Below are 18,968 nucleotides of genomic sequence, written 5' to 3' on the forward strand. Positions count from 1 at the left end.
AATTAAGTTAGAAACAAAAACATAAAATATGAGTATAGATAATAAGTTTACAAAAATATGGTATATCAAATACCATAAAAAGTCTTAAATGTGAAAAAATGCCATAGAAGAGTGGCAAACTTATAAATGCCATATTTTTGTAACTTTTTTACAAAATCCCATATTTGATGTAATTTTCACTATATAGTATGTAAGATATTGCTCTTTATATGATATATATGTATTTTTTTGAAGGGCAATATCCACAATATATATATTTTTTACTCTTTTATTTTATTTTATTTTTTACAAGAGGCAACATGTGATAAGAAAATATAAAGATAATAAATTTACAATTAGGCTCAATTCTAAAAAAAAAAAAAACAAAAAAAGTATCTCTCTAGTAATTGTCATATTTTCAAATTTAAAAAAAAATTAATTTTACCAATTCAGAACATCAATATATGTTCAAAAAGTCGTTTTCTCAATTCTCACTTCTCACAAAAAATGAAAGCTTTTAACTTAAGATTTTTCTCAATTAAATGTGTTAAAAATAATCAAATCATATGTTTGGTTTGTACAATTTTACTGGAATTACTATCTAAGTAACTAAATATAGTATAAACTAGTCTAACACAATATTTATTTATTCACATAATTAGCACCAGAATTTGACTTAAAATTTTCAAAAAGGTAAGAAATTTATCGAACTTAACTCAAGAATATACTCAGTACCCCCAACTAAAATGAGACAGTGTTCTCAATGTCTAAAGATGTATATGATAAGAAGATGATATGAGAACCGAAAAAACAGAGAATATGCACAGTGATAGATGTTGATTTTCTATATAAAAAAACAAATAACGAAAATAAAATAAAATACTAAAAATTAAAGAAAGCAATTAAAGATAGGACCAGTAGTGAAAGAATTCACTAACCTTGGTAAATTGGATCGTGAAGGAGTGTTTCCTCCACTTCAGGTGGTGTTAATTCTAAAAATGGTTTCAACCGTTGTCCATTGACTTTGAATACATTACCAGATTTAGAATTTTCAATTTCAACAGCTCCGTAAAACAGTACGAATAGAAAATGGACCAGTCCATTTAGAACGTAACTTACCGGGATCAAAAGGAATGTCCCAATTAGGAGGTCGAAATAACGTTTGTGGTCTAGGGAGTGATTGTGATTCTCTAGGAATTTTCACAGATTGATCTGCTAACTTTTTCGGAACATTGGTGTTTCTTTTTGCAGTACACAGATCTTTAAAAAATTTGAGTAGGCAGGTATTTGCTTAATGACATCTAAGAAAGGGATATTTATATTTACTTGCTTGAATACCTCTAAGATGTCACCATACTGACTACCTCTTTTGATTGGGATCAATCTCTGTGGGAATGGAGCTTTTGGAATGAACGACAAAGTTTGACTCATTTTTTTAACCGAGTCTTTGGAATGTGAGTGTGCGCTTTCAAGCTAACTCTTTTCATTTTCTTTTAACGAGTCAGTGTTCATTTTAGCATCAGGTTGAGATATGTAATCAGGTTTTTCAATAATTTTTCCAGACCTAAGGATAGAAATTGAAGTAGCTTCTTCAATAGGTCTAGATGTACTTACCTCGTACTGACTCTTCAGATTAGGAATGGGTTGACTGGGAAGTGCTCCCTTTTCCCTTTCAGCTACAAGAGTAGCAAGTTGACCAATTTGTGTCTCAAGCCTTAACATGGATTGAGAACTTGTGTGTAAATCTTGTAAAGTTGTTTGCATGAACTGTTGTAGGGTATCCTCTAAAGATGATTTTCTTTGTTGTTGAGGATATGGCATATTATGGTGGGCATGACTCTGACTGGGTGAGTTGTATTGGTCCCCTTGGTTCATTGGAGGCTGATTCTGTCTCCAAGAAAAATTTGGATGATTTTTCCAATTTGGATTGTAGGACTGAGCAAATGGGCTATCAAACGAATTCCCATAAGTTTGAAGAGCATTCGCTTCTTCAGAACATGCTTCTTGGTATATAGGCAATGATGGACATAACTGGGTAGTATGACTTGTACTATAACATAGAGAACAAAATTCATTCCTATGGATAGGAGTATTCCTGGATTGACTTAATGACATAGCTTCAACTCTCATAGTTAGATTTGCTAATGATGTTTTTAAATCTACGTCATCTTTGACATCGTAAATTCCACCTCTCTTAGGTGTGTTGGAAGCTTTCGATCTAGGATCTTGGCAATTCCACTGTTGAGAATTTACAGAAAGATTCTCAAGAGACTCCCAAGCCTCATCCCCTCTAAATTGCAAAAATTTTCCAGTGTGCATTGATTGTACCATTTGTCGGTTTGAGGGAGATAATCCATCATAAAAGTATTTTACCAATCTCCAATTCTCAAAACCGTGGTGTGGATATTTTAGCAATAAATCTTTAAATCTTTCCCAACATTCATAAAATTCTTCGTGATCTTTCTGATAAAATTTGGAGATTTCTCTCCTAATATTATCCGTTTTAGACATTGGAAAAAATTTGGACAAAAATTTATTAATCAATTCATCCCAAGTAGAAATAGATCGGGCTGTGAGTGAATTTAACCAGGCTTTAGACTTATCTTTTAATGAGAATGGAAAAAGTCTAAGGCTAACAGACTCATCAGAAAAATTTTGAAATCTAAAAGTAGAGCGAATTTCTAAAAAATCTTTCACATGCATGTATGGATCCTTTTTACCTAACCTATAAAAAGATGGCAAAAGTTGAATTATGGAAGGTTTCAGCTCAAAATGTGTAGCATTTGTTTCAGGAAAAATAATGCATGATGGTGGATTGGCAGAAATGAGAGAAAAATGATCAATAAGAGTTTTTTCTTCCACATTTACTTGATTTAGTTCCATGATGTCAGTATTTTCACTTTTAATTTCAACCCACAATAATTTTCTTTTTACCAAACGATTTTTAGAATTTCGTTTCCAGCGAATCATACACCAAGTATCACAAAAATTAAAATAATAGGAAAAATTAGGAGGCGGTGCCTACCATATAAGTGCGTAAAATAAAGACTGAATTTAAAAATATAGCGGGAAATAAATAATATGTATATAACGGGAAATAAAAACTAAATTTAAAATATTACGAGAAATAAATAATATGTATATATTTGACAGAAATATAAATATTAATATTAATTATAATTAATAATATATACTTTATTATATATAATTATGATAATAATATGCTTTTTTTTAATAGTTAAGTAATGTATATAATAATATAATATAATATAATAATATATAATAAATTATATATATATAACAGTTTACGTTTTTAGGTAATAATAATAATAATAATAATAATAATAATAATAATAATTTTATATATATAAAAGTGTTACTTCGTTATTAAGAAACGTAATATAATATATATATACTATAATAACTAGTAGAAGAATTATACCAACCTGAATTAAAGTAGTTTTCTTCTTGCAGTTCTCCTGCAACGGCGCCAAAAACTTGTTGTGTACCGAAAGTGGTACGTTTTACATTTATCAACTCGCAAGCGCACGAATCTTTATTGTAGTATGGAGATTGTGAAGAACGAGGTCGAACCCATGGGAATTGCGTGAAATCGAAGAAAATACTAATTTAATCTAAGCTATTACAACTCTAACCTAGTACCGAAAATGGTGAGGTTTTTGGTAATAGAATAAAATAAAATATTTAAACAGTAAAAATGACAGTAACAGATATTTTCAGTGATATTTGAGATATTATTAAGGGTTCAGAATCCACTCAAGTGTATATAAAAATGTTTATGTTTATATTAATTCTCATAATTTAACCAGTAATCAAACCAATTATTTTCTAATAAAAAAATAAATTTTCCTTCGCTTTAAATTATAACTTTTAAGCATTAAATGTGAAACAATTTATTGTAAATACAAAAAATCAAAGAATAATATTTTTAATAAAATGTAAAACCAAGCATTAATAATTTCTAACTATCAAAAATACGTGATATTGAAGATGAAAGAAAATTATTTCAAGAAGCGAAAACCATAAGCATATATTGTACTGAGAATCAAAATAAAAAATAAATACTTAATTAAATACACTAGGTTTCATCGTCCACCTTAATAATAAGGGAACTTAGAAACCCATAAGAAAATTAACTAAGAAAAGCGGTAAACTAACTGAGCGTTTTCTCTGGATTTTTCTGTCTGAAACTCTAAAAACTGTAACTAAATTCTAAAAACCTAAGCTTCTATTTATAGAAGGGTAAAAAGACTAATGCGCAATTAAACTTATTACAAATTGCATGTGGGTAAAAATGTAAATACAAAAAATTATAACCGGAGTGCCACATGTCAAGCTCGGATTGGTGGCTTTGGTGTGCAACTTGACACGTGGCGAGAGGAAGAGAAAGCCACGTGGAAAGTGGCTTTTGGCTGATGGGGCTCGGACCAAACGAAGGCCAGCTGCGTGGTTGGCGAGTGGACGAAACGCATGGCCCATAGGGGCCGGTGCATGCCATGCGCGCGTGGAGGAGGCAGAGGGGACAAGACACTTGTTGGTGCTGTCCGTGTGGGGCCCAGGTGCAGATGGGCTCTGCGCGTGACACGTGGCAGCGGAGAGAGGAAGAGGAGGCTTGGGCCAAATGGGCTCTCCTTCTTGGGCTTTGTTTTTTTATCTTCAAAAATGCTATTTTTCATAGTTTTGGGCTCATTTTTATCACCCTTTTATTTCTTTTGTACTCTTTCACAAATGCTATTTTCTCAATCAAACACAAACAAAATTAAATCCAAACCAAATATTTTCAACATAAAATATATCAAAATAATTTTAATGAAAATATTTATTTAAAATTTAATTAATTTGTATTTCTTTAAATAAAAACAATGCATTTTTTTAACTTTTTATTTCTTTTTCTCTATATGCCATAAATACTATTATTATTTATAAACAAAGATAAAATTAATCTTAAATAAAATATTTTCAATATAATAATATATTGCATTAATTTCTTGAAAATATTATAAAGAATTAATTTTATTTTGTATTTTTACACTATAAAATATGTAATATTTTGACATTTAATATTTTTCATTTTAATATTTTAAAGTTAATTTTAGAAAAACACTTAGTTAATGATATATATTCTAGATAGTTATTTCTAGTATTAATTATTATTTTTAATATTAAAATAGGATAATATCATTGATTGTGAAATTAATTGTTTAATAATTAATTTTGGTACAATCTAAGTTTAGTATATTTTCCTAGTATTAAACTAGAATTAATAATTAAGTTTTCTCTATACTTAATTATTTATTTTTTGAATTTAATACATTTAATTAAATTGAAAATTTCAATATCTAAGTTGATTTTTATCATGATACTTTTTTATTGTTATATTTAACTAAAGTTGAAAATTATCTTAAGTTTGGAATCTTATTTCAGAATAATTTAAATCTGAATAATTTTCAACATATATTTTATTTTATTTTATTAATCTTTTTCCCACAATTTCGAAATTGCATTTCTTTAATGTAGAAATTTCGAATTTTATTTGAAAAATAGATTAAAGTTGAAAATTATTTATTTAATTTTGGACCAACTTAAATCAATGATTTTTTCATTTAATGATTAACTAAAATAAATGAACTAAAATATATCATTATTAGAAATTGAATTAATTAGTCAATGAAAGTTTAGATAGCTATTATCTGTTTTGCTTGAATTATTTTTCTAGTGATATTTAATTAAATAGAAAATTAATATTTAAGTTGATTCTTAATCATGATATTTAAATATTTGAAATTTTTTCTTAAATATTTAATTAAATAGGAAAATTATATTTTTGTTGTAAATTAATTTTTATTAATTTTGGGCCAACATAAAATTAAGATAATTTTTCCAGAATTTATTTCTATTTTATTTTAACAAGCCTTTTCGAAAATTGTATTCTTATACACTTCATTTTTCGAAATGCAATATATATTTACAGAAAATTAAATTTGAGTTGTAAATTAATTTATATTAATTTTGAAACAACTTAAATTGAATAATTTTCTAAATATTTATTGGAAATTATTACTAAGATGGAAATAATTCATGTTATTTTCATATCCATCTAAGTACAATTTATAAATATTAAATTAAATTTATATTTAGAATTTTTCATTCTAAATTGGAAATTTTAATTAAATAAATATATATATTTAAAATAAATAAATTAAAATAAGTTTCAGAAGAAAATACAACCTTCATTAAATAATGAGCTTTATTATTAGGATATTCGATCTCCATTGTTGGTTTTACATAGCTATTGTTTTAGTGAGTAATCCTCCCTAATGGAGGAACGTTGATTAGCAAGTTAGCACCGTTTAATCTCGAAAGATAAATAGCTTTGTAAGTGTTTTATATGGTATGGATCACCCTAATGGTGTCGACTGTATTTGACTTACAAAATATGAAACAATGGTGGAAGCTCATAAGATAGAATAGCCTTGACTCTCGCCTAAACGGGACAACGCTGGATTCCAATCTTGATCGAATAAAAGGTTGCTAGAATGCTTAACATTTTAGATGAGCTGACAACTCTATTCAATGGATGGTAGCTTTGACTCTTGCCTAAACGGGACACTGATATCAGTTTGTTGAAGACCTTGGAAATTATTTAGGATTGTATGTTTTAGTATTTTCACTTGTCATTCCTACTTGCTATATGTTTAATAATTTCTGAATTGTGTATGAATTTATATTGAACCATGTTATTTTCTGTTATTAAATTGTAGTTTAATTTCGAATCTTCATTGTTGGTCTAACTTGGTTTGTTTATCTAATGAGATAAATCGCTAATGGATTTTCACCATTAGACATACATAATAGTGTTAGATCTCGAAAGATAAATATTGTATATGCAACATCTTGCTGTTCATCAATTGATGACACCTTAGACTAGTATTTTTACAATATGAAACAAGAAGATTGTATAAATAAGATTACTTTGACTCTCGCTAATCGAAGCATCGTTGGATTCTTATTTCAAAATGAAATTATCCTAATTCCTCTTAGCTTATTCATTTTGAATTAGCTCAATAACATATCATTGGATGAATGGTCTATAAATCATTTCGTGTCATTCTATTTTTTCTCTTGAGAAATTAAATGACGCATATGATTATAATCCCGAAATTCTATTCCAAAATGATATAAGTCCTCAATCTTAGAAATCTCCTACTTGTATGGGCAAATCTGACTTAGAGTTTATATTAGTAGTGGTGGTCCAAGAAAGAATTACTCATTATATTTGGTATAAATTTAAGTCTTTGACTTTAATTTTAGAATCCAAACAGAAATTTTCTTATATTTCTAATTCCAGAATACAATACAGTTACACTTTCACAAGTGTTTAATAACCATTTTCTATCCATGGATTCAAACTGTATGGAATATGAGTTAGGTATTCTGTGACCAGGATCCACTTGCACTATTCTAAGAACTCTTTGATGTAACTAAACCTAAGCCATCAAAAAGACACAACCACATTTTTTTTAATCTATGGCATTTGTATCTTGTTCATAGTGGTTTTGACAAGATCAACCTCTGCAAAGAGTTAATATGCCTATATCCACTGAAAGTAGTTCATATCATTTGCAGATGGATGTACATTCAGGGGTGGATATGAGTTTTTCGTTGTATTCTTAAAACGATAACTCTAGATTATACCTTATGCAAAGAAATTTGAAATGTTTGAAAAATTTCATGAATTTCTAGCAATGGTGAAAACCATTAAGGTAAGTGGTTAAAGATCTTGCGAACTGATAGGGGTGGAGAAATAGTTAGTAGATATGCAGTTCAAAGATCATTCAATTGATTTTTGAATTATATCCAAACTTATCTCCCCAGAAATTTCGATTTGCATATTGATGATTAGTTACTAGTCGTTGCCTAAGTCCTTCTATAGTAATACAATTTCAGAATGATGCAATGGTTCTATACTTAATGTAAATCATTACTAGATTCATGGATGACCTAATCAAAATCTTAAGAAAAGCTAGAACTGTTAACCATGGTTTGTTAGCTATTCTAAGTGATTAGGGTTGGACCATCCCATAGTCAATAGATAAGAAAGTGTTTGTTTAAACAAATACTACTTTTCTAAGAAAGTGACTAAGTCTGAAAATAAAGTAGCAAATAGAGGAGATATTTATTTCTTGATTCCAAAAGTGTTCTATCATCTTATTTGACAATTGATGATCCCACTGCCTCTGTTGTCTTGTCACAACCGAAGAGGTTAATACCATTTAGTTTTCTTAGACATAATTCACGGTACCTTGTCGTAGTGGGAGAGTTTCAAGGAATTTCACTTCTTATGACTTGGAAGACACTGGTGATTAAAATCCATTGTAAGTTTAAACAAGTAATGGATTGTCGAGATAAGAAACTAAGAAGAAAAGCCAATAGAACTATAGTTTGATCCATTCACATGGAATAACCTAAATTTTTCTATTACAAGGACATAAAAGGAAATTTTCGTTAATAAGTCTATTCAATGGACTTAACAAGACTTCCTGTTCCTAGTATTATAGGTTTGAGTTTATCTAAACCTATGGCTTCTGGTATACCTAGTAATTACTTACTCTAATGCAAGCAACTTACTTTAGTAAGATGCTGAAGCATTGTCTTTCTAATGGCAATCTATAGAAGCTTCTCGACTTCTAGGCATAGATTTTATTTATCTAAGGAAAAGTCTCAACTATTCTAGAAAAGATAAAGCCATGAAATAATTTCTTATATCAATAGTGAGAGGTCTCATATATGCTTTAGTGTGCTTAGACCAGACACCTGCTGTTGAGTGGGAGTAATGAGTAGGTATCAGATTAAATCCAGGAGAGGAACATTGGAAGACAATCAAGTAAATCTTAAGATTAAGAAGAGGAACTATATGTTAGTTTATAGGGTGTGTTTAAAACTCTTAGACTACACCACATCAGATTTCGAGACTTGCTTTTGTTCTAGAAAGTCTGCTGATAAGATGGTGATTACTCTGGGGGTGGAATAGTGATTTTGGAGAAGTGAAAAACCTATCTGAAGTCTCTAGGTCTACCAGAGAGGGACTGAATGTTAAAGTTGCAGGAAAGGTACTTATTCAGTCTAAGGAAAGTTCTATACAACTGTGGCACCATTCCAAATTGCCTTAACTACTAGTGTTACTTCCTGAATAACCAAGAAGTAGTTGCCAAAGGTATAGAATCCAGTATCCCAAAAGTGTAGACATATAGAGAGGAATTTCACATTATCAATAATTTTGTGATTAAGGAAGCGTAATGGTGGAGAAAAGGTTGTGTTTAATTCAACCTTTCAGATCCTATTACGAGGAGTTTACTACTACTACACTTGATTTGTATATCAAGGTGTTGAGATTATTTGAAATGCACATTTTGTTTTATATTAGTGCAAGTGGGAGTTTGTTGGGTTTTATGCCCTAAATAAAACTCATTTCAATATAATCAGATTTACTTATTAATATAGATCAGAAATAACATTTAATGTTGCATGGTTCACATGATTTATTTCATGATTATATGTACATAATGCATGAATTCTATTTAAGTCCAGAACACATCAATTTGTTAATGCGTATAGTGTTGTCAACACAGTGGAATATAATCTTAATTATATGTTCGAAAGTTTATTCCCTGATTTGTCTGAACACTGGATTTAGACTGACATGGTATAATCAGTGATAGGTATTCTTACACCTTGGATAAGTGTTATGTCCTTTCCAGGACATTGGCAAAGTTTACCAGCATCAGATGTATGGAGTATACATCGGAAGGGACCGATATTGAACTTTGATAAGATATATTAGAATTTACTGTAATATCTGTTCAATTCAATATAACCTGTTGATCCTAGATCAAATGATCTTAATCCTGATATGATTAGGTTCAATCTCAAGAGTGTTATTCGTGTTCTTTGATTTGTTAGTTAAGCCTACTTTTGGGTCAGGGTGATACGTACATTTTGGGAACACGGTAGTACAATTGAGTGGGAGCGCTAACATAAATATGGAATCTATAGCTTCTATCTGGTGAATAGAAAGTAAAGGATGATTTTCTTCGAGCTTAACCAAACGAAAATAAATGGTGGAGATCTCATTTCACTTAGCTGAAATATCATTTATACAGGGTTAAGTGTTTTAAGGATAAAATACATTGTAGGGTGTTACGGTAATTTAATCCCTTTACAGAGTAAATCATCTATATAGAGGATCATTGATCACATTAGGATTATAACAATGAATAACTAATGACGTATCTATATCGTGGAACATATAGAGCGTTCTATATACTGAGAGTGTAATTCTAAGTTCTATACGTGGATTCAACGAAGAATTAATAAGTCAGTGAATTTAAGATATAAATTCTTGATCTGCTTATTGGAAGCTCGGATATATAGACCCATGGTCCCCATACTAGTTGAGACCATACTGCTTGTAAGACTCAGTTAATTGATTTTAATTAATCAATTATAATTCTAAAGTTAGACTATGTCTAATTTATGAAATTTCACTAAGCAAGGGCGAAATTGTAAAAAAAAGAGATTCTAGGTTTATTTATTAATTAAGAGACTTTATATGTCTAATTAATAAATATATTAAATGAAAATATTATTTAATAATTAATTTTTAGTTATTAAATAATTAGAATTGACATTTAAATGGTTGAATTTGAAAATTGGCATTTTTGAGAAAATAAGATGCAAGAATGATAAAACAGCAAAATTGCATAAGTGAGGCCAATTATCCAAGGCCCATGGCTGGCCACACTTATAGGGTTTTATCATTTATTTTTTCATTATTTTAATGCCAAATAATTCTAACTTAAACCTAGGTGGTTACCTATAAATAGATAGTGGTGGCTCTCATTCACACTGAACTTTGTGAATTCTATCAGATGAAATTTGATCCTCCTATTCTTCTCTCTATAGGCCGAACCACTTCCCTTCTCTTTTCTTCTCTAAATTTTCGAAATCCTTGAGTGAATGAGTGAGTCCCACACACATCGAGTGGTATCTCAATCATAGTGTGTAAGACTGTGGAAAACCATCCAACAAGAAGGAGAATCAGCATCAAAGGAAGGAGAGAAAGAGATCTAGGTTCAGATATTGATAATGCTCTGCTACAGAAAGGAATCAAGGGCTAGATATCTGAACGGAAGGAGTCATTATATTCCGCTGCACCCAATGTAAGGTTTCCTAAACTTTATATGTGTTTATTTCATTGTTTTAGAATTCATATTAGGATGTTAATGAAACATACTTGTTAGTAAATCTAGATCCTGGTAAAATATATCCAACACTTCACAACTTCTAAGCATAGATTTTATTTATCTAAGGAAAAGTCTCAACTATTCCAGAAAGATAAAGCCATGAAAGAATTTCTTAAATCAATAGTGAGAGGTCTCAAATATGCTTTTGTATGCCTTAGACCAGACAACTACTGTTGAGTGGGAGTAATGAGTAGGTATCAGATTAATCCAGGAGAGGAACATTGGAAGACAATCAAGTAAATCTTAAGATTAAGAAGAGGAACTATATGTTAGTCAATAAGGGTGTGTTTAAAACTCTTAGACTACACCACATCAGATTTCAAGACTTGCCTTGGTGCTAGAAAGTCTTCTGATAAAATGGTGATTACTCTGGGGTGGAGTAGTGATTTTGGAGAAGTGTTAAAACCTATCTGAAGTCTCTTAGTCTACCAGAAAGAGACTGAATGTTAAAGTTGCAGGAAAGGTACTTATTCAGTCTAAGGAAAGTTCTATACATTTGTGGCACCGTTCCAACTTGCCTTAACTACTAGTGTTACTTCCTGAATAACCAAGAAGTAGTTGCCAAAAGTATAGAATCCAGTATCCCAAGAGAGTAGACATATAGAGAGGAATTTCACATTATCAAGGATTTTGGGATTAAGGAAGAGTAATGGTGGAGAAGATATTGTGTTTAATTTAACCTGTCAGATTCTATTACGAGGAGTTTACTACTATTACACTTGATTTGTATATTAAGATGTTAATGATTATTTGAAATGCACATTTTGTTTTATATTAGTGCAAGTGGGAGTTTGTTGGGTTTTGTACCCTAAATAAAACTCATTTCAATATAATTAGATTTACTTATTAATAAAGATCAGAAATAACATTTTATGTTGCATGGTTCACATGATTTATTTCATGATTATATATATAATGTATGAATTCTATTTAAGTCCAAAACATATGAATTTATTATTGATTATAGTGTTGTCAGCACAGTGGAATATAATCTTAATTATATGTTCGAAAGTTTATTCCCTGATTTATCAGAACACTGAATTTAGATTGACATGGTATAATCAGCGATAGGTATTCTTACACCTTGGAAAAGTATTATGTCCTTTCCAGGACATTGGCAAAGTTTACCAGTATCGGATGTATGGAATATACATCGGAAAGGACTGATATTGAACTTTGATTAGATATATTAGAATTTACCTTAATATCTATTCAATTCAATATCACCTGTTGATCCTAGATCAAGAGATCTTAATCCTGATTTTTTTTAATTAGGTTCAATCTCAAGAGTGTTATTCGTGTTCTTTGATTTGTTAGTTAAGCCTACTTTTGGGCCAGGGTGATACGTACATTTTGGGAACACGATAGTGCAATTGAGTGGGAGCGCTAACATAAATATGGAATCTATAGCATCTATCTGGCGAATAGAAATTAAAGGATGATTTCCTTTGAACTTAACCAAACGAAAATAAATGGTGGAGTACTCATTTCACTTAGCTAAAATATCATTTATACAGGGTTAAGTGTTTTAAGGATAAAATACATTGTAAGGTGTTACGGTAATTTAATCCCTTTATAGTGTAAATCATCTATATAGAGGATGAGTGATCAAATTAGGATTATAACAATGGATAACTAATGGCGTATTTGTTGGAAGTTATTTTACCAGGAACTTAGATCTACTCACAAGTATGTTGATTTAACAACCTAAATATGAACTTCTAAAACAATAGAAAATTAAACACATAAGAGTATCAGAAATCTTACATTGGGTGCAGCGGAATATATGTCTCCTCCCACTCAGATCTCTAACCCTTGATTCCTTTCTGTAGCAGAGTATAATCAAGATCTGAGCCCGATAGTCCTTCTTTGTTGTTTCTGAATTCTACACAGCCTTCCTCACTATGATTGAGGTATTACTTGATATGTGTGGGCACTACTCTAGCACTTATAGATTTCGAAACAGTGAAGGAATAGAGAGAGAGAGGGTGGCGGCTCAGAGAGAATTTTCAGAGAGGAAATTCTGTCAGAATAATGTTGTGTATTAGTTTTTTTAAATACTGAAGCCTTTGCCTTCTATTTATAGAAGACCACCCAGGGCTATGATTGAATTAATTGACATTTAATATTGAAAAAATCAAAGGGAAAAGGGAACTTAAGTGGCCGGCCTAGGCATTGTGGAAACAAGGCTTGCCACTTTTCCAACTTTTCTTTTCTTACACTGATAGTTTCCTGTTTTGTCAAAAACTGCCAATTCCTTTGTTCAACCACATAAATGTCAAATCTAATTATTTAATAATTAAAATTAATTATCAAATAATATATTGTCATTTATTTTATTAATAATAAAACTAATTAAAGTTTCCTAATTAATAAATATGCCCTTCAAAATCTCTATTTACTGTTTTGCCCTTAATAAGTGATAAATTCTTAAATAGACACAGTCTATCTTGAGAATTTTAATTGATTAATTAAAATCAATTAAATGAGTCTTACAACTAATATTATCTCAACTAGTGGGGGGACCATGGGTCTATATATCCGAGCTTCCAATAAGAAGATCTAGAATTTACCATTAAATTCACTGACTTATTAATTCTTCGTTGAATCCACACATAGAACTCAGAATTGCACTCTGAGTATATAGAATGCTCTATATGTTCCACCATATAGACACATCATTAGTTATCCATTGTTATAATCCTAATGTGATCAATGATCCTCTATATGGATGATTTACACTGTAATGGGACTAAATTACCGTAACACCCTACAATGTATTTTATCCTTAAAACACTTAACCCTGTATAAATGATATTTCAACTAAGTGAAATGAGTACTCAATCATTTATCTCGTATGGTTAAGCTCGAAGGAAATCACCCTTTGCTTACTATTCGCCAGATAGAAGCTATAGATTCCATATTTATGTTAGCGCTCCCACTCAATCGCACTACCGTGTTCCCAAAATGTATGTATTGCCCTGACAAAAAATTAGGCTTACTAACAAATCAAAGAACACGAATAACACTCTTGAAATTGAGCCTAACCATATCAGGATTTCGATCATGTGATCTAGGATCAACTTATGATATTGAATTGAATAGATATTTACGGTAAGTTTCAAAAATCTATTTCAAAGTTCAATATCGGTCTATTCCAATGCATACTCCATGCATCAAACCTGAGCTTTACTTTAACCTATGTTCTGGAAAGAACATAACATTTTTCCAAATGCAAGTAAACTCTGTTGTAGATTTTCATATGAGTAAAACCCAGTGTTCTGATAAATCTAGGAATACTTTATTCACATAGTCATGTTTACTTTCCACTGTGTTGACAACACAATAAACATGATCAAGTATGTGAAAAGGGGTTTGGATGAATTTATAAATCAAATAGACAAACAATTGATTAAGTGAACCAAAACATACACAAATGAATGAAAAATACTTCTGTTACTTTATTGATATTGAATAATCTGGATTACATCGAAATAGAGTTTTATTTAGGGCATAAAACCCAACAAACTCCCACTTGCACTAATATAAAACAAATCAGTACATTTCAATTAATCCTAAATTCTGACGGTGCTTTTCGAATGAAGTTATTGCCAAGACTTTGGTGAATGGATCAGCTAAGTTGTCCTGCGTGTCCACTTTCTCCACCAGTACATCCCCTCTTGCCACATATTCTCTGATAATATGATACTTTCTTTCTATATGCTTACTTCTCTTGTGGCTCCGAGGTTCCTTACTGTTGGCTATAGCTCTATTGTTATCACAAAGCAGGACTAGAGGCTTTTCCATTCCAGGAACTACACCAAGACTGGTGAAGAACTTCCTAAGCCAGACAACCTCTTTAGCTGCTTCAGCCGCAGCTATGTATTCTGCCTCCATGGTAGAATCCGAAATCGCAGTTTGTTTAGCACTTCTCCAAACCACTGCTCCACCCCTAAGAGTAAACACCATCCCAGATGTAGATTTCCTGTCTTCAAGACATCCCTGGAAATCTGAGTCTGTATAGCCTAAGGGATTTAAAGCACCACCCTTGTAGACTAATACATAATCTGTTGTACTCTTTGAGTATTTCAAAATATACTTAACAACATTCCAATGTACCCGTCCTGGATTTGACTGATACCTGCTATCGATTCCAACTGCATAGCAGATGTCAGGTCTAGTGCATAGCATAGCATACATTAGACTTCCAACTGCAGAAGCATAAGGAATTTTTGCCATGTCTTCTATCTCTTGAGGATCAGTAGGACACTGTTCCTTAGATAGACAGATACCATGTCTAGAGGGCATATTTGCCCCATTGGTATTGGTCATGGAAAATCTCTCTAGAACTTTGTCAATGTAAGCTGTTTTGTGAGAGAGCAAGGGATCTGTTTTTCCAGTTTCTGATAATCTGAATACCGAGTACATAGGCTGCCTCACCCTAGTCTTTCATGTCGAATTGAGTGTCAAACCATTCCTTGATGTGAGTCATTTTCTTGACATTGTTGCCAATGATCAAAATGTCATCAACATAAAGGACCAGGAATACTACTACTTGGTTTTCCTTGAGTTGGTAAACACAAGGTTCATCTTCATTCTGATGAAAGCCGTAGGTTTTGATGATCTCATCAAACCTTTTATTCCATGAGCGAGAAGCTTGCTTAAGTCCATATATGGACCTATTTAATTTGCAAACTTTATTCTCCCCGCCTGTGAAGAACATAACCTTCTGGTTGCTCCATATAGATGGTTTCTTCAAGAAGCCCATTAAGAAAGGCTGTCTTGACATCCATTTGCCAAATTTCATAATCTAAAGCGGCAGCTATGGAGAGAAGAATTCGGATGGATTTGAGCATGGCAACCGGACTAAAAGTTTCCTCATAGTCCACACCTTCTCTTTGGGTATAACCCTTGGCGACCAGTCTAGCTTTGAAAGTTTCGACTTCACCTCCAGCACCTCTTTTCTTCTTGTAGACCCATTTACATCCAATTGGACGAAAATCATCATGTGGTTCTACTTATTCTCAGACTTTGTTCTTTTTCATGGAATCCATTTCTGAATCCATGCCGGCTGACCATCGCTTCCGTTGCGGACTTGCCATTGCCTGTTTATAGGTTAATGGGTCGTCATCAATACCGTCACCAACGACCATATTGATTTCACCATCCAAGCCATAACGAGATGGTTTTGTAGAAACCCTCCCACTACGACGAGGAGCGGTGACCTTCTGAACAGGAGCTTTGGTAGTAGTTTTCTCAGTTGCTACAACTGAGGGAGTGGGATGTTCCTCTTCTTGAGTAGAAGAGGATGGTACATTTGAAGGAACAGTATCTGTGAGCATTTCCTCTAATACAATTTCACTTTTTGGTTTGTTGTCTTTCATATAGTTATCTTCAAGGAAAGTAGCATTTGTAGAAATAAACACTTTGTTATCCTTGTGACTATAGAATAGTCCACCCCTAGTCTCTTTAGAATTTCCGAAAAACATGCAAACTTCAGTTCGCGATTCCAGTTTGCCTTCTTTCTTTCTCAAGACGTGAGCATGGCACCCCGAAATCCTATAATGGCGTAAACTAGGTGTCCGACCATTACATAGTTCGACGGGTGTCTTAGGGACTGCTTTAGATGGTACAACATTTAAAATGTCGTTTGCCATTTGAATAGCATATCCCCAGAAGGACGTAGACAGAGTTGAATAACTCAGCATAGACCTAACCATTTCCAAGAGAGTGCGATTTCTTCTTTCTGCAACTCCATTCTGCTGTGGAGTGCTTGGGGCAGTATATTGGGATTCAATTCCAAGTTCAGTTAAATGATCTTTGAACTGCATATCCATATATTCTCCACCCCTATCAGTTCGCAAGATCTTTAATGTTTTACCTAATTGGTTTTGAGCCAAAGCATGAAATTCCTGAAACTTTTCAAACGTTTCAGATTTCTTTTGCATTAGGTAAAGAAAACTATATCTAGAGAAATCGTCAATGAAAGTGACGAAATACTCATAACCTCCTCTGGCTTTTACATTCAGCGGTCCGCAAACATCTGAATGCACTACCCTAGGGGTTGTTTGGCACGCTCTCCCTTCGCAGAGAAAGAACGTTTGGTCATTTTTCCTTCTAGGCAAGACTCGCAACTGGCAGTTCTCCTAAGACGACATTTTTCAATGGACCGTCTTTGGTTAGCCTATTGAGTCTATCAAAGCCTATATGACCTAAACGTAAATGCCATAGATAAGTTTCATCATCATTATCAATCTCTTTTCTCTTAAGGCTTCTAGGTTTAGCTACATTGAAAAGTTCAGTATTTAGTGAGATTTGAGTATCAGGTCTTAAAACATAAAGCCCTTGTTCCATGTTTGCAACACATATATGAAATTCATTACGAGAAATTGAACAATTTGAACTCGAAAAATTCAATATATAAAATTGTGTTTGTAACATGAAACGCTAATCAAGTTTCTACTAAAATTAGGAATATATAAAACATTCTCTAAAAGTTAAAACTTCTTAGAATTAAACTTGATTCGGGCTGTTCCTCTTGCTTTAACTGATACCAACTCGCCATTTCCAACCTTAAGCTTTAACTCATCTGGGTGAAGATTCTCCCAAGTTTAAGCAGCTGCAATGAAGAACATACATGGTCAGTAGATCCAGAATCAACAATCCATGTGGATTTGTCGTTCTCTAAAACACATGATTCAAATACAAAAGCATCACCTTCGTTTGAATTGTCTAGAAGCCTGGGACATTGTTCTTCTTTATGTCCCTTTCCATTACAATTCGCACATTGAACATGATGTCTGATAATTGTAATTGAAGAAGCAGCTTTGTTAGAGCCCTCATGCTTCATCTTCTTCCTTTGATTAAAGTTTTCAATACCAGGAGGTCCCATTGCAATCAGATTCCGCTCATGGGCCCTTAACTCAGTCTCGAGTTTGTCCATGTCAGAGGAGTGAGGATTGTTCAATAAGTAATATAGAACAAAACTATCATACTCCTGAGGAAGACTATTAAGTATGAGTCTTACCCATTGTTCCCTTGATAAATCAATTCCTAGTAGATTTGCCTTTTGGAATTTCAGATTCATCAACAATAGGTGCGAGTTAATGCAACTACCAGGATGCATTTTCACACTATTGAGTTCTTTTGTAAAGATACTAACTAGGAGTGGATCGGGATGAGGGTTATTCATATTGGCACTACAACATATCAATAAATAGAAGTAAGGTTTTGGTTCTATAAATTCATACACAGGTTCAGAAAACAAATAATCACATATGTTATAAAAATACTAAATCTAACATAGTTTATTTTCCAAGGTTTTCAACGAACTGATACAGTGTCCCGTTTAGGCGAGAGTCAAAGCATCATCCATTGAATAGAGTTGTCAATTCATCTAAAATGTCAAACATTCTAGCAACCTTTTATTCGATCAAGATTGGAATTCAGCGTTGTCCCGTTTAGGCGAGAGTCAAGGCAATTCTATCTTATGAGCTTCTACCATTGTTTCGCACTCTTGTAAGTCTTATACAGTCGCCACCATTAGGGTGGTCATAAACCATATAAAAAACTTATAAGAATACTTATCTTTTGAGATTAAACGGCGCTAACTTGCAAATGAACGTTCCTCCATTAGGGAGGATTACTCACTAAAACAATAGCTAT

The 18,968-nt window shown here is 32.1% G+C and overlaps 1 non-coding gene across 1 annotated transcript; it reads left to right on the top strand.

Moving 5' to 3' along the window:
* Nucleotides 1-2,368: 2,368 nt before the first annotated feature.
* LOC115721632 (small nucleolar RNA R71) lies at nt 2,369-2,475 on the top strand. The gene has a single exon (XR_004012639.2). It is a non-coding gene; the product is annotated as a small nucleolar RNA R71 (small nucleolar RNA).
* Nucleotides 2,476-18,968: the final 16,493 nt, after the last annotated feature.

The sequence above is a fragment of the Cannabis sativa genome, chromosome 9 (genome assembly GCF_029168945.1).
Source record: "Cannabis sativa cultivar Pink pepper isolate KNU-18-1 chromosome 9, ASM2916894v1, whole genome shotgun sequence".
Taxonomy (NCBI): Eukaryota; Viridiplantae; Streptophyta; class Magnoliopsida; order Rosales; family Cannabaceae; genus Cannabis; species Cannabis sativa.